The 17610-nt window shown below is 40.0% G+C and overlaps 1 long non-coding RNA gene across 1 annotated transcript; it reads left to right on the forward strand.

Annotated features, from left to right (window-relative positions):
- Positions 1 to 12007: 12007 nt before the first annotated feature.
- Positions 12008 to 15607, forward strand: LOC307061239. The gene is made up of 2 exons (XR_013811175.1): positions 12008 to 12103; positions 15442 to 15607. It is a non-coding gene; the product is annotated as an uncharacterized lncRNA (long non-coding RNA).
- The last annotated feature ends 2003 nt before the right edge of the window (positions 15608 to 17610 follow it).

A 17610-nucleotide genomic window follows, 5' to 3' on the forward strand; every position in this document is an offset into this window, starting at 1 on the left:
AAGAAAACCTAAAAGCCTTTTAATGTAAGCTACTCAGATAAACTTTGAATATATTCATGGAAATTTTTGCTTGATTACTTCATCAGTGTGTGTGGTTGTCATATTGGAGGGCAGAGACATATCATTGAATCCTCACAGCAGTCTTTGTAGGGGCAGATACTGTATTCCTATTACAGATGGCAGACTGAGGGATGGAGAGAGGCTTCTAAATCATCCCATTGCTGGATGAAATTTTTTGTTGATATTTACTTAAACTTGACTGCTGGTAATTAAAGATCATACCTAGGCTATTCTCTTGGAATAATTAAACAATGTCATTCTCTTTTCTGTAAGAACCACTAATTTACTTGAAGACACCAATGAATACTTCTTAGTCACATCTGAGCTAAACACTTGCAGTTCCTACAGCTGTTTCTTTTTTTTTTAATTGAAGTATAGTTGATTTACAACTGTTGTGTTAGTTTCAGGTGTACAGCAAAGTGATTCAGTTTTATATATATATATATACTTTTTCAGACTCTTTTTCCTTATAAGTTATTACAAAATATTGAGGTTAGTTTCCCGGTGCTATACAGTAGGTCCTTGTTGGTTATCTACTTGTTTGTTGTTTCTGTTTGTTTTTGTTTTTGGCCTCACCACACAGCATGTGGGATCTTAATTGAACCTGCACAGCCCCTGCAGTGGAAGCCCGGAGTCTTAAACCTGGACTACCAGGGAAGTCCCTGGGTATCTTTTTCTTTTTTTTGTATGATTCCATTTATATGAAATGTCTAGACTAAACAGACCCAGAGAGAAAGCAGTGATTAAAAACGTTCTAGGGCTTCCCTGGTGGCGCAGTGGTTGAGAGTCCGCCTGCCGATGCAGGGGACACGGGTTCGTGTACCGGTCCGGAAAGATCCCACTTGCCGTGGAACGGCTGGGCCAGTGAGCCGCGGCCGCTGAGCCTGTGCGTCCGGAGCCTGTGCTCCGCAATGGGAGAGGCCACAGTGGTGAGAGGCCCGCGTACCGCAAAAAAAAAAAAAAAAAAAGTTCTAAAATTTAGTGATGGTTACACAACTGTAGATGTACTTGAAACCATTGACTTGTATACTTTAAAGAGGTGAATGTTGGGCTTCTCTGGTGGCGCAGTGGTTAAGAATATGCCTGCCAATGCAGGGTACACGGGTTCGAGCCAAAGATCTCACATGCTGCAGAGCAACTAAGCCCGTGCACCACAACTACTGAGCCCATGTGCCTAGAGCCCGTGCTCTGCAACAAGAGACGCCACCATAATGAGAAGCCCGCGCACCGCAACAAAGAGTAGCCCCTGCTCGCCGCAACTAGAGAAAGCCCCTGTGCAGCAATGAAGACCCAACGCAGCCAAAAAAAAAAAAATTTTTTTTTTAAAAGAGGTGAATGTTACATGAATCTTATCTCAAAAAAGCCTTTTAAAAATGTCATGGATCAGGAGAGCTCTGTGTCCTGTGGCCAAGTGTCCATCATGGGTTGATTATGCTGTCTTGTCTTTGATCAACACACTATACAAGGCTGTTGCTACAAAATGTTGACGTCTTTCCTGGCCGTGATAGAGACCTCTCTGTGCACAGTTGGGAGGCCTCAGTTTCCCTAAGTAGGCTGATACTGGTGGGGGAGTGCGGTTGTGTGTGTGGGAATATGGCTTGTGAACAAAAGTGACTTGGAGTAGCATCACCTGTGTAGCAGGCCCTGGCTGGCTTCAGGTGTGTGTGAGCGGGGACAGGATGGAGGGTGTCCCAGTTTTCTATGCTAAATGCCTCCTAATCACCCCAAGAATTATCTCTCATGGCTCAGGGCGTCCCCTGGGCTCAGCTAGAGCAGTTCTTAGGATTTCTCAGACAGTTGCAGTCAGACCATGATAGGGCCTGGAGCTATCTAGAAGGCTTTCTCACACATTTGTCTGGCAATTGATGCTGGCTCTCAGCTGGGACCTCAGCTGGAGCTATCAGCTGGAACACCTACCTGTGTCCGTTTCATGTGGCCTGGGCTTCTTTGTAGCATGACGGCTAGGTTCCAAGAGTGAGTATCCCAAGGGAACCAGGTAGAAGCCTTATTACCATTTATAGGACTCAGCTTTGGAATTCATATAATGTCACTTCTGCTGTAGTCACTGGCTCATTCCATAGACCCCCAACTCTAGGTGAGAGGAGTGTCACCATCATGTTGTAGTAAGAGCGTGTGGGAGGGGAGATGTTATGGTGACCATGTTTGGAAAATACCCTATTTTTCATGTAAAAGTGTGTGTATGTTAACACCAAACTCCTAACTTACCCCCTACCTCCTACCCCTGTGGTAACCATACACTTGTTTTCTATCTGGGGGTCTTATTTCTGTTTTGTACATAGGTTCATTGATATATTTTTTTAGATTCCACATATGAGGGATATCATGATACTTGTCTTTGACTTCACTTAGTATGATAATCTCTAGGTCCATCCATGGTGCTGCAAATGGCTTTTTTTTTTTTAATGTCTGAGTAGTAGTCCATTGTGTATATATACCGTTATCTTCTTTATCCAGTCATCTGTTGAAGGACATTTAGGTTGCTTCCATGTCTTAGCTATTGTAACTAGTGCTGTTATGAACATAGGGGTGCATATATCTTTTGGAATTATAGTTTTCTCCAGATATATGCGCAGCAGTGGGATTGCTGGGTCATATGACAATTCTGCTTTTAGTTTTTTGAGGAGCCTCCACACTGTTCTCCATAGTGACTGTATCAATTTACATTCCCACCAACAGTGCAAGAGGGTTCCCTTTTCTCCACACCCTCTCCAGCATTGGTGGTTTGTAGATTTTCTGATGATGCCCATTCTAACTGGTGTGAGGTAATACCTCATTGTGGTTTTGATTTGCATTTCTCTAATAATTAGTGATGTTGAGCAGCTTTTCATGTGCTTCGTGGCCATCTGTATGTCTTCTTTGGAGAAATGTCTATTTAGGTCTTCTGCCCATTTTTGGATTGGGCTGTTTCTTTAATATTGAGCTGCATGAGCTGTTTATATACTTTGGAGATTAATCCTTGGTCCGTTGATACGTTTGCAAATATTTTCTCCCATTCTGAGGGTTGTCTTTTCGTCTTGTTTATGGTTTCCTTTGCTGTGCAAAAGCTTTTAAGTTTCATTAGGTCCTATTTGTTTATTTTCATTTCCATTACTCTAGGAGGTGGATCAAAAAAGATCTTGCTGTAATTTATGTCAAAGAGTGTTCTTCCTATGTTTTCCTCTAAGAGTTTTATAGTGTCCGGTCTTACATTTAGGTCTTGAACCCATTTTGAGTTTATTTTTGTGTATGGTGTTAGGGAGTGTAACACCCTAATTTCATTCTTTTACATGTAGCTGTCCAGTTTTCCCAGCACCATTTATTGAAGAGACTGTCTTTTCTCCATTGTATATCCTTGTGTCCTTTGTCATAGATTAGTTGACCATAGGTGCATGGGTTTATCTCTGGGCTTTCTATGTTGTTCCATTGATCTATGCTTCTGTTTTTATGCCAGTACCATATTATCTTGATTACTGTAGCTTTGTAGTATAGTCGGAAGTCAGGGAGTCTGATTCCTCCAGCTCTGTTTTGTTCCCTCAGACTGCTTTGGCTATTCGAGGTCATTTGTGTTTCCATACAAATTTTAAGATTTTTCTAGTTCTGTAAAAAATGCCATTGGTAATTTGATAGGGATTGCATTGAATCTGTAGATTGCTTTGGGTAGTATAGTCATTTTCACAATATTGATTCTTCCAATCCAAGAACGTGGTATATCTCTCCATCTGTTGGTATCATCTTTAATTTCTGTCATCAGTGTCTTATAGTTTTCTGCATACAGGTCTTTTGTCTCCCTAGGTAGGTTTATACCTAGGTATTTTATTCTTTTTGTTGCAATGGTAAATGGGAGTGTTTCCTTAATTTCTCTTTCAGATTTTTCATCATTAGTTTATAGGAATGCCAGAGATTTCTGTGCATTAATTTTGTATCCTGCAACTTTACCAAATTCATTGATTAGCTCTAGTAGTTTTCTGGTGGCATCTTTAGGATTCTCTAGAGTATCATGTCATCTGCAAACAGAGACAGTATTACTTCTTTTCCAGTTTCTTTTCCTTTTATTTCTTTTTCTTCTCTGATTGCTGTGGTTAGGAAACTATGTCGAATAGGTTGAATATTCAGCTGTGTATGTTGAATAATAGTGAGAGTGGACATCCATGTCTTGTTCCTGATCTTAGAGGAAATGCTTTCAGTTTTTCACCATTAAGAATAATGTTTGCTGTGCGTTTGTCATATATGGCCTTTATTATGTTGAGGTAGGTACCCTCTATGCCCACTTTCTGGAGAGTTTTAATCATAAATGGGTGTTGAATTTTGTCAGAAGCTTTTTCTGCATCTATTGAGATCATATGGTTTTTATTCTTCAATTTGTTAATAGGATGTATCACATTGATTTGCGTAAATTGAATCCTTGCATCCCTGGGATAAATCCCACTTGATGATGGTGTATGATCCTTTTAATGTGTTGTTGGATTCTGTTTGCTAGTATTTTGTTGAGGATTTTTGCATCTATATTCATCAGTGATATTGGTCTGTAATTTTCTTGTTTTGTAGTATCTTTGTCTGGTTTTGGTATCGGTGATGGTGGCTTCATAGAATGAGTTTGGGGAGTGTTCCTTCCCCTGCTATATTTTGGAAGAGCTTGAGAAGCATGGGTGTTAGCTCTTCTCTAAATGTTTGATAGAATTCACCTGTGAAGCCATCTGGTCCAGGACTTTTGTTTGTTGGAAGATTTTTAATCACAGTGTCAATTTCATTACTTGTGATTGGTCTGTTCATATTTTCTATTTCTTCCTGGTTCAATCTTGGAAGGTTATACCATTCTAAGAATTTGTCCGTTTCTTCCAGGTTGTCCAAGTTATTGGCATAGAGTTGCTTGTAGTAGTCTCTTAGGATGCTTTGTATTTCTGCAGTGTCTGGTGTAAGTTCTCCTTTTTCATTTCTAATTTTATTGATTAGAGTCTTCTCCCTCTTTTGATGAGTCTGGCTAATGGTTTATCAATTTTGCTTATCTTCTCAAAGAACCAGCTTTTAGTTTTATTGATCTTTGCTATTGTTTTCTTTGTTTCTATTTCATTTATTTCTGCTCTGATATTTATGATTTCTTTCCTTCTGCTAACTTTGGGTTTTGTTTGTTTTTCTTTCTCTAGTTCCTTTAGTGTAAGGTTAGATTGTTAATTTCAGATTTTTCTTGTTTCTTGAGGTAGGCTTGTATAGCTATAAACTTCCCTCTTAGAATTGCTTTTGCTGCATCCCATAGGTTTTGGATCGGCCTGTTTTCATTGTCATTTGTCTCTAGGTATTTTTTGATTTCCTCTTTGATTTCTTCAGTGATCTCTTGTTTATTTAGTAACGTATTGTTTAGCCTTCATGTGTTTGTGTTTTTTACGTTTTTTTCCCTGTAATTCATTTCTAATCGCATAGCATTGTGGTCAGAAAAGATGCTTGATATGATTTCAATTTTCTTAAATTTACTGAGGCTTGATTTGTGACCCAAGATGTGATCTATCCTGGAGAATGTTCCATGCGCACTTGAGAAGAAAGTGTAATCTGCTGTTTTTGGATGGAATGTCCTATAAATATCAATTAAGTCTATCTGGTCTGTTGTGTCATTTAAAGCTTCTATTTCCTTATTTATTTTCATTTTGGATGATCTGTCCATTGGTGTAAGTGAGGTATTAAAGTCCACCACTATTGTGTTACTGTCGATTTCCTCTTTTATAGCTGTTAGCAGTTGCCTTATGTATTGAGGTGCTCCTATGTTGGGTGCATATATATTTATAATTTTATATCTTCTTCTTGGATTGATCCCTTGATCATTATGTAGTGTCCTTCCTTGTCTCTTGTAACATTCTTTATTTTAAAGTCTATTTTATCTGAGTATTGCTACTCCAGCTTTCTTTTGATATCCATTTGCATGGAATATCTTTTTCCATCCCCTCACTTTCAGTCTGTATGTGTCCCTAGGTCTGAGGTGGGTCTCTTGTAGACAGCATATATATGGGTCTTGTTTTTGTATCCATTCAGCGAGCCTGTGTCTTTTGGTTGGAGCATTGAATCCATTCACGTTTAAGGTAATTATTGATATGTATGTTCCTATGACCATTTTCTTAATTGTTTTGGGTTTGCTTTTGTAGGTCCTTTTCTTCTCTTGTGTTTCCCACTTAGAGAAGTTCCTTTAGCATTTGTTGTAGAGCTGGTTTGGTGGTGCTGAATTCTCTTAGCTTTTGCTTGTCTGTAAAGCTTTTGATTTCGCCATGGAATCTGAATGAGATCCTTGCCGGGTAGAGTAATCTTGGTTATAGGTTCTTCCCTTTCATCACTTGTAAGTATATCATGCCACTCCCTTCTGGCTTGTAGAGTTTCTGCTGAGAAATCAGCTGTTAACCTTATGGGAGTTCCCTTGTATGTTATTTGTTGTTTTTCCCTTGCTGCTTTCAATAATTTTTCTTTGTCTTTAATTTTTGCCAATTTGATTACTGTGTGTCTCGGCCTGTTTCTCCTTGGGTTTATCCTGTATGGGACTCGCTGTGCTTCCTGGACTTGGGTGACTATTTCCTTTCCCATGTTAGGAAAGTTTTCTACTATAATCTCTTCAAATATTTTCTCTGGTCCTTTCTCTCTCTCTTCTCCTTCTGGGACCCCTATAATGTGAATGTTGTTGCATTTAATGTTGTCCCAGAAGTCTCTTAGGCTGTCTTCATTTCTTTTCATTCTTTTTTCTTTATTCTGTTCTGCAGCAGTGAATTCCACTATTCTGTCTTCCAGGTCACTTATCCGTTCTTCTGCCTCAGTTATTCTGCTATTGATTCCTTCTAGTGTATTTTTCATTTCAGTTATTGTGTTGTTCATCTCTGTTTGTTTGTTCTTTAATTCTTCTAGGTCTTTGTTAAACATTTCTTGCATCTTCTCGATCTTTGCCTCCATTGTTTTTCCGAGGTCCTGGATCATCTTCACTATCATTGTTCTGAATTCTTTTTGTGGAAGGTTGCCTATCTCCACTTCATTTAGTTGTTTTTCTGGGGTTTTATCTTGTTCCTTCATCTGGTACATAGCTCTCTGCCTTTTCATCTTGTCTATCTTTCTGTGAATGTGGTTTGTGTTCCGCAGGCTGCAGGATTGTAGTTCTTCTTGCTTCTGCTGTCTGCCCTCTGGTGGATGAGGCTATCTGAGAGGCTTGTGCAGGCGTCCTGATGGGAGGGGCTGGTCGTGGGCTACAGCTGTTTCTTGACGTAGATTCTTCCCATGCCATTCTCCCTCGCAGACAGTTTATAGCTTTAAAGTGTTTTCACCAAAATTAAACATATGGCTGCGGATGCATAAAAGACTGGCTTCTTAACCTAGAGTGTACTTTTATTAATGTGACCCAAGAGATAAAGTCACCTTGTTTCCTAAATTTCCTAGTTTCCTTAATTAATACATTTGGACTAGATGATCAGAGTGCTGCAAACGGGAAAATGTTGTCCCTTTCGTCATCTAGCCAATGGGCACAATACTATCTATCTCTTAAGATTGTTGTGAGGATGCAGTGAGTAGTGGATTGGCCTACTGTAAGCAGCCAATAAAAGGTAACTTTAAAATTTTTTGATTATTATTTATTTTTAATTTTTGGCTGCATTGGGTCTTCATTGCTGTGCACGGGCTTTCTCTAGTTGTGGCAAGTGGGGGCTACTCTTCATTGCAGTGTGTGCAGGCTTCTCATTGCGGTGGCTTCTCTTGTTGCAGAGCACAGGCTCTAGGCACACATGCTTCCACAGTTGTGGCACGGGGGCTCAGTAGTTGTGGCTCACGGGCTCTAGAGCACAGGCTCAGTAGTTGTGGTGCACAGGCTTAGTTGCTCCATGGCATGTGGGATCTTCCAGGACCAGGGCTTCAAGCCGTGTCCTCTGCATTGGCAGGTGGATTCTTTTTTTTTTTTTTTTAAATCTTAAATTTTTATTTTTTATTTTTTGCTTTATAACAAATTTAATCAGTTATACATATACATATGTTCCCATATCCCCTCCCTTTTGCGTCTCCCTCCCACCCTCCCTATCCCACCCCTCCAGGCGGTCACAAAGCACCGAGCTGATCTCCCTGTGCTATGCGGCTGCTTCCCACTAGCTATCTACCTTACGTTTGGTAGTGTATATATGTCCATGCCGCTCTTTCACTTTGTCACAGCTTACCCTTCCCCCTCCCCATATGCTCAAGTCCATTCTCTAGTAGGTCTGTGTCTTTATTCCTGTCTTACCCCTATGTTCTTCATGACATTTTTTTTTCTTAAATTCCATATATATGTGTCAACATACAGTATTTGTCTTTCTCTTTCTGACTTACTTCACTCTGTATGACAGACTCTAGGTCCATCCACCTCATTACAAATAGTTCAATTTCATTTCTTTTTATGGCTGAGTAATATTCCATTGTATATATGTGCCACATCTTCTTTACCCATTCATCCGATGATGGACACTTAGGTTGTTTCCATCTCCGGGCTATTGTAAATAGGGCTGCTACGAACATTTTGGTACATGTCTCTTTTTGAATTATGGTTTTCTCAGGGTATATGCCCAGTAGTGGGATTGCTGGGTCATATGGTAGTTTTATTTTTAGTTTTTTAAGGAACCTCCATACCGTTCTCCATAGTGGCTGTACCAATTCACATTCCCACCAGCAGTGCAAGAGTGTTCCCTTTTTTCCACACCCTCTCCAGCATTTATTGTTTCTAGATTTTTTGATGATGGCCATTCTGACTGGTGTGAGATGATATCTCATTGTAGTTTTGATTTGCATTTCTCTAATGAGTAAAGATGTTGAGCATCCTTTCATGTGTTTGTTGGCAGTCTGTATATCTTCTGTGGAGAAATGTCTATTTAGGTCTTCTGCCCATTTTTGGATTGGGTTGTTTGTTTTTTTGTTATTGAGCTGCATGAGCTGCTTATAAATTTTGGAGATTAATCCTTTGTCAGTTGCTTCATTTGCAAATATTTTCTCCCATTCTGAGGGTTGTCTTTTGGTCTTATTTATGGTTTCCTTTGCTGTGCAAAAGCTTTTAAGTTTCATTAGGTCCCATGTGTTTATTTTTGTCTTTATTTCCATTTCTCTAGGAGGTGGGTCAAAAAGGATCTTACTGTGTTTTATGTCATAGAGTGTTCTGCCTATGTTTTCCTCTAAGAGTTTGATAGTGTCTGGCCTTACATTTAGGTCTTTAATCCATTTTGAGCTTATTTTTGTGTATGGTGTTAGGGAGTGATCTAATCTCATACTTTTACATGTCCCTGTCCAGTTTTCCCAGCACCACTTATTGAAGAGACTGTCCTTTCTCCACTGTACATTCCTGCCTCCTTTATCAAAGATAAGGTGACCATATGTCCGTGGGTTTATCTCTGGGCTTTCTATCCTGTTCCATTGATCTATCTTTCTGTTTTTGTGGCAGGTGGATTCTTAACCACTGCATCACCAGGGAAGTCCCAAAAGGGAACTTTTATTATTACAGTTGTTTGGAAGATCTCAGTTACTTTCAGCAACTCCATTGTACTTCTGGATTATGGTAAACAAACATTACCTGATAAATATATATATATATATATATTTTTTTGGGGGGGTATGATTCCATTTATATGATATGTCTAAAATAGGCAAATCCATAGAGACAAAGTTGATTGGTATTTGCCAGAGGCTGGCAGAGGGGGGAATAGGGAGTAACCTTTAATTAAGGGGTATGGGCTTTTTTTGGGGGGGATGTGATGATAATGTTCCGGAATTAAATAGTGATGATAGTTGTGCAACCTTGTGAATTTACTAAAAACCACTGAATTGTACATTTTAAAAGGGTAAATTATATCATAAAAAAGCAAACGTGTATATATATGTACATATATATGTGTATATATAAAATGGCAGAAAACAGAAGTGACAGCCAGAGTCACTGTTACTACGCACCATCCTCAGCCCTGCCCATGCCTGGGCACAGCGGTGGGACACCCCTGCCCTCACTCTCACTGACCAGCCATGAGAACTGAGTCATTACCTGATTTTTTAAATATAAAATATATTTTAGGTGGGTTTTTTCCTCCTAAGGAAAGGTCCTATTTATAAAAATATAAAATATACTTTTAAATATAAAATATATTTTAAATATAAAATATATACAGTTTAAATATAATATATTTTAAATATAAAATATATTTTATATTTAAACTATTGCATCGTTATTTTTTTTTACAAATAAACCTTTATTTTGGAATAACTTAGATTTATAGAAAAGTTGTGAAGATAGGTAAGAGTTCCCATATATGCCTCACCTAGTTTGTTTCCCCTGATGTTATCATCCTGCATCACCACAGAACATTTATCAAAACTAAGAAACCAACATTGGTGGTTACTGTTAATCTCCAGACTTTATTCAGATTTCTCCAGTTTTTTCTACTAATGGCCTTTTTTCTGTCCCAGGACCCAATCCAAGACACCAACTGTGTGATTAATTTTAAAAACTCAATTGTTGGGAGTTTATATTTACATCTCTGCTATACTTCATCATTTTGTTGAGATAATTCTGAATTTGGAGCCTGCTACCTAGCATGTTAAATAAAAATGTGGGCTTTGTCATTTACACATCTAATATTTTATGTTTCTGTAGTTTTAAGTTATTGATAAGTACTAAACAAACCAGGTCCCAAAACAGGGAACTGTGGTATTGCACTAGAGGACTGCTATTTAATTTTGATGGTCTCGCCAATTGCAAATTCACTTAATAATACTATAATCTATGCCATACTTTACCATTTTAATCACAAGGTAATCATAATGAAAATTGTATCCAATGTTTGGTTAAAGCCAGGTGAAGTAGGGGATAGCTTTACATTTACTTCCCCTTTAGAGCACACACAAAAAATGTGCTCTGCCACGTAATAAAGTCACGGTGGGAGTCAAGTCTTCGTATAAGGAATTTACATTTTCTATTTTAACCAATCATGGTTTCCCTAAAAGAGTTCAGGTCGTTTTGGCTTTTTGTCAAACTTCACAACATATACAGTTTGGATACTGCCTTTAGCACCATCTCTTTTTTTTGTTTGTTTGTTTTTACATCATTATTGGAGTATAATTGCTTTACAATGGTGTGTTAGTTTCTGCTTTATAACAAAGTGAATCAGTTATACACATGTTCCCATATCCCCTCCCTCTTGCATCTCCCTCCCTCCCACCCGCCCTATCCCACCCCTCTAGGTGGTCACAAAGCACCGAGCTGATCTCCCTAGCACAATCTCTTTTGAGACATTGTGTAAAGTGTAGGTTATTGCTTGTGTAAAGCCAAATAGATTTTAAAATAGACATTGTCAAAAGTAGGTAGTTTTGTTTATTCTAGTGAGAGTAACTGGTAGCAAAAGCCAAGACAAGACAGCGTAGTATGATCCTGCAGCTGTGGTTTCCATAGGTTAGGCAATGGAAGGCTACTTAAGAAAAAAAAAATTCCACTTGGTTAAATTTTCAGTAAAATCATGTGGTTGCGAGAACACCCACGTTGGTGTTACGTGGGTTACCACATAAGCAGTCTGAGTTTGAGTTCCAGTGCTGTCTGGAGCCACCCAAGCTGAGGATGTGGTCCTCTCAGCCTGCTGGTGACGGCATCTGTAACATTTTCTGAGGCCTAGGTTGTAACCATTTAGATGTAAGGGGCGCAGCTATGTCATGGCAACAAAGCAAGGGCCTGACCCAGACTTGACCTGTAGCCCCTCACTTTAGCTATTGTCCTACCTTCCTGATTGACCCCTTGGACTTCGCTGTTTACCCTCCTACAGGATTCTGTGTAGAAACTGGCAACTCAGTAAACGTCTAATGATAAATGATGTGGTTTTTATTCAGTCATGGTTGGGTGTAGAAAACATTTTCTCATACTGTCTTTATGTTGAGGTTAGGGAATGCATCTCTTGGAACTCAGTTTCTCATATTTTATATAACTCCTTATAGGTGTTTTTCTTGAAAGCTCTGAAAACTGTCTCTGAAGTTCGTTAAACTGCCCCCTCCCCGCCCCTGCTTGAGGTTGTTCTGTGTGAAATTGGAAATAACATCAGTAAGTTTCTTTTCATTGTTTGAAACACTGCATGCCTGCACACACACACACAGTCTGATCTTGTATTAAATACAGTATAATCTAGAAATATTTCCTTTTAAAGTTAGGTGGTGTGTTTTTTATGTATATTTATGCATTTTAAAATTTCAATTGGCCATGTATTAACAGAGTACAGACCAACTCTAAAAGAGAATTCAAAGAGCAACCAACATAAGACTAAAAATGAATTAATTATGAGGCACTGGATTTTAAAAAATAGTTGTTTAGTCTAGCGAACACTTGAAAAGCATAGCAACTCCATAAATGCTTAGCATGAAATGGTCAACAAAGGGTGGGAGTGGGAACTGAAGGTTAAGCCAAAAGAAGCAGATCGTTTAGGAGGGACGGAGACACTTCTTATCCCGTGTAGGACCTCTGGGTAAGGAAAGGAGGACCTTTCCTTAGGAGGAAAAAACCCACTTGAAAGTGACAAAGGCATTGGGAAGTCAGAATACCTGAGGTCCATGCTCAACAGTGACTTGGAATTACATTTTAATCACATCACTTCAGTTACAGCATAGGAAGAGACCAATAAGACTTGTTTTTAAAAGCTTTTTAGAAAATTTACTTTGAGGAATACACGGATGTCAAAGAATCCTGATGTATTGGAGGCTTTCCCATCAGGGCGCAGCGCTCTGCAAACAGATTAGTCTGTTCAAAACTTTTGTGATTAGGATCCACAGTAAGAAATATATTTTCTATTGTAATACAGTACAAACACACATCATATTTCATTGCACCTAAGATGTTTCAAATTGGAAGTCACAACTGCTGCCAATTATGATTGTAAGATGATATTGATTATAGGACATACACCAATTTAGAGATGATAAATATAGAAAAAAATGCATCTTAAAATGGATGAAATATAATGTGTATATGAATAACTGAAACAAAAGTTTCAGAGAATAGTACTTGCTACGTATGACAAAAAATTAATTTCATGACCTGATAATGAATTGCAACCAGCAGTTTGAAAAATGTTGATCTAGGTCAGAAACAGTCAAAAGAGGTTCTAGGACTTCCCTGGTGGTAGTTTAGTGGTTAAGACTCCACGCTCCCAACTCAGGGGGCACGCGTTCGAACCTTGGTCAAGGAAGATCCTGCATGCTGTGTGGCACAGCCAAAGGAAAAAAAAAAGGGATGTTCTAGATCAAAAGAGTTGCATTCTTTTTTTTAAAAAAATAAATTGTTTATTTTTTGGCTGTGTTGGGTCTTCGTTGCTGCACGCGGGCTTTCTCTAGTTGTGGCAAGCAGGGGCTACTCTTCGTTGCGGCGCACGGGCTACTCATTGCGGTGGCTTCCCTTATTGCGGAGCATGGGCTCTAGGTGCGCAGCCTTCAGTAGTTGTGGCACACGGGCTCAGTCGTTGTGGCTCGCAGGCTCTAGAGCGCAGGCCCAGTAGTTGTGGCGCGCAGGCTTAATTGTTCAGCATGTGGGATCTTCCTGGACCAGGGCTTGAACCTGTGTCCCCTGCATTGGCAGGTGGATTCTTAACCACTGGCCACCAGGGAAGCCCCAAGAGTTGCATTCTTTCTCTATGGCATAAAAGTATAGGATCTCTATATACTTGTCCACAGGCATTCAAGTAGGCCCAAAGTTTACATTTGAAAAACATTTGGTCTTGCCCACAAATCATCATAGTTCACCTCTCATTGGAAGTTGGAATAGCTTTTGGACTTGAATTTCTGTAACAGAATGAGTTCACTTTTCTGCACAACTGAACTACTCTAGTACTTCAATACAAATTATTTGTATTCTAAGTTCCTGAGCCAGCACACACTGTAAAATTAATTACAGCTTTGTTTCTGCCACAAGCCACTGAGACAGTGGATATTTATGAAGGATATTTATGAAGGCAAGGCAAGCTCAGTTGGCTGAGCATCAGAATAACCTATGGAGCTTGTTAAACATAGATGCCAAGACATTTCCAGGGCAACTGGATCAGAATTGCTTGTGATAAAGCTTGGCCATCTACTTTTACAAGCTCTATTGGGAATTCTGATGTCCAACTAGGTTTAAGAATCATTGTTCAGGGACTTCCCTGGTGGCGCAGTGGTTAAGAATCCACCTGCCAATGCAGGGGGCACGGGTTCGATCCCTGGTCCGGGAAGATCCACATTCTGCAGAGCAACTAAGCCTGTGCACCACAACTACTGAGCCTGTGCTTTAGAGCCTGTGCTCCGCAACAAGAGAAGCCACCGCAATGAGAAGCCCGCGCACCACAACAAATAGTAGTCCCCGCTCGCCGCAACTGGAGAAAGCCGGAACGCAGCAACAAAGGCCCAACACAGCCAAAAATAAATAAATAATATATAAATAATAAATAAATTGTGATAAAATACAATATAAAATTTAACATCTTAACCATTTTTAAGTGTAAAGTGGCATTAAATACACACACATTGTTGTGCAACCATTAACACCATCCTCCTCCAGAACTCTTTTTCAATTTTGCAAAACTGAAACTGCCTATCAAACAATAACTCCCCATTCCTCCGTCCCCCCAACTCCTGGCAACCTCCTTTCTAGTTTGTCTCTGTAAATTTGACTAGTAGTAAGAGTGGAATCATACACTTAGCATAATGTCCTCAAAGTTTGTCCAAGTTGTAGTGTGTCAGAATTTGCTTCCTTTTAAAGGCTGAAAAATATTCCATTGTATTTATATACATTGTTTATCCATACATCTGTTGACGGACACTTAGGTTGCTTCCACCTTTGGCTGTTGTAAATAATGCTACTATGAACATGACCCTTGAACTGGTCTTCAACCCTGCTTTCAGTTCTTTTGAATATATACCTAGGCGTAGAATTGCTGGATCATATGGTAACTCTACTTTTTATTTGGGGGGGGAACCGTCATACTGTTTTCCAAAGTGGCTACACCATTTTACGTTTCCACCAGCAGTTCTAAGTGTTCTAATTTCTCCACAGCGTTCTCAACATTTGCTATTTTCTGATTATTTGTTAACAGCCATCCTAACAGGTGTGAGATGGTACCTCATTGTGTTTTTTGTTTTGTTTCGTTTTTTGGCCACACTGTGCCACATGTGAGATCTTAGTTCCCCGACCGGGGATTGAACTCGTGCCCCCTGCAGTGGAAGCGTGGAGCCCTAACCACTGGACCGCCAGGGAAGTCCCTCATTGTGGTTTTGATTTGCATTTTCCTAATGACTACTGATGTTGAGCACCTTTTCACGTGGTTATTGGCCATTTGCATATCTTCTTTGGAGTAATGTCTATTCAAGTCTTTTGCCCATTTTACTTTTAAATGTTTATTTTTAATTTTTTTCCTACAGCGAGTGGCTTTCAGGACCAGGGATCGAACCCAGGCCCTGGCAACGAAAGTGCTGAGTCCTAACCACTGGACTGCCAGGGAATTCCCTCGATTGTGTCTTTAATCTGGCTTTTAAAGTAGGAAATACTAAATTTCTGCTTAATAAATAAAATGAATGTAAAAAATAAGCTTTAATATCATATTAGGAGCAGTGAAAAGCAGGAATAACAGTACAGAAAGATAGGAAATGAAGCTGAAGAGAATGTGAAGAAAGAAGAGTGAGGGAGACAGAGAACGGCAAACACAAAAGTATGCAGTTCTTAGTTTGTGTCATCTTTTTTTATATATATATTTTATTTATTTGTTTTATTTTTTTGGCTGCATCGGGTCTTTTAAGTTATTTATTTATTTATTTATTTATTGGCTGTGTTGGGTGTTCGCTGCTGCGCGTGGGCTTTCTCTAGTTGCGGCGAGCAGGGGCTACTCTTTGTTGTGATGTGCGGGCTTCTCATTGCAGTGGCTTTTTTTTTTTTTTGTGATACGCGGGCCTCTCACTGCTGTGGCCTCTCCCGTTGTGCAGCACAGGCTCCGGACGCGTAGGCTGAGCGGCCGTGGCTCACGGGCCCAGCCGCTCCGCGGCACATGGGATCTTCCTGGACCGGGGCATGAACCCGTGTCCCCTGCATCAGCAGGCAGACTCTCAACCACTGCGCCACCAGGGAAGCCCTGCAGTGGCTTCTCTTGTTGCGGAGCACGGCCTCTAGGCGTGTGGGTTTCAGTAGTTGCGGCTTGCGGGCTCCAGAGCACAGGCTCAGTAGCTGTGGTGCATGGGCTTAGTTGCTCCGTGGCATGTGGGATCTTCCCGGACCAGGGCTTGAACCCATGTTCCCTGCCTTGGCAGGCAGATTCTTAACCACTGCACCACCAGGGAAGTCCTAGGAGTTGAAATCTCTGAAGGGGAAAAGCCATGGCTATTCCAATCGAGGCTGAAACTCAAAAATGACAAAATATTTTATTTTTATTTATTTATTTAAAAATTTTTTTTTGATGTGGACCATTTTAAAAGTCTTTGTTACAATATTGCTTCTGTTTTATGTTTTTTTGGCCCCAAGGCATGTGGGATCTTAGCTCCCCGACCAGGCATCAAACCCGCACCCCCTGCATTTGAAGGCGAAGTCTTAACCACTGGACCATTAGGGAAGTCCCTGACAAAATATTTGAAAACAATCAGTAATAAAATTAAAACTCTTGGCTATAAGGTAACTTCATAATTCAGTGCCGTGATGGTTTAATTTAGCATAGGTCCCTATCTTCATCTTCCCTCCCTCCCCCCTCAACCAGTGATTTGACAGATGCTTACTGTTTCTTAGTCATTTCCTCTTTTTAATTTTTGTGTTCCTGTTGAAATGAACTTTAGTATGTGCCCAGCTTTTCAAACTACCAGGCAATGTGGTCTGTGGTGGGTGTGGGAAATCACAAGGCCGACAGCTGTTGGAGGCTGACTATTATCATTGTCGGGGGATTTCTATGAAGTAACTGTACTAAGGTTACATTTTTAGCTGATTTTTCCTAGGGTGTCATAGTCTGTAGTGCTTCTGGCTGGCAGCAAGAGGAGGTAGGCTGTTTTGAAATATTCCTTTAAGTGAGATAATTTTGTATAGTCGTTATTTTTTAAATAATTTAATTCAATTGGCTGCACCGCGCGGCTTGCGGGTTCTTAGTTCCCTGACCAGAGATCCAGCCCAGGCCCACTGCAGTGGAAGTGCAGCGTCCTAACCACTGGGCCACCAGGGAATTCCTGGCAGAGTCCTTATCTGCAGGCTCAGATTTAGTTTTAGTTCCACCATCTCTCTTTGATGAACACTGCCCAAACTTATATTAATAGTATTAGAGCACCTGAAAGAGTATAAGTCAAGAGTTTATAACTATTTTTTCAGATACACAAAACACAGTTATAATCTGTCTCCTATTCATAAATTAATGACGAAGCTATAATAACCTAATGCGGGTACTTTAACAGGTGCTAAATAGAAATGCATCTTGGAGCAAAGCCGCTGCCTTGACGACGTGCTGGGATGGCTGCGAGGACCCCGCTGCTCGTGGCTCACTGGCCCCAGGAGGGGGATTTGGGGGGACGTTCCTAGCAGCTGTCAAAACCATTTGTTTCGGGGCTCCTCCCTGTTTCTCCCCT

This window comes from Hyperoodon ampullatus (assembly GCF_949752795.1).
Source record: "Hyperoodon ampullatus genome assembly, chromosome: 12".
Taxonomy (NCBI): domain Eukaryota; kingdom Metazoa; phylum Chordata; class Mammalia; order Artiodactyla; family Ziphiidae; genus Hyperoodon; species Hyperoodon ampullatus.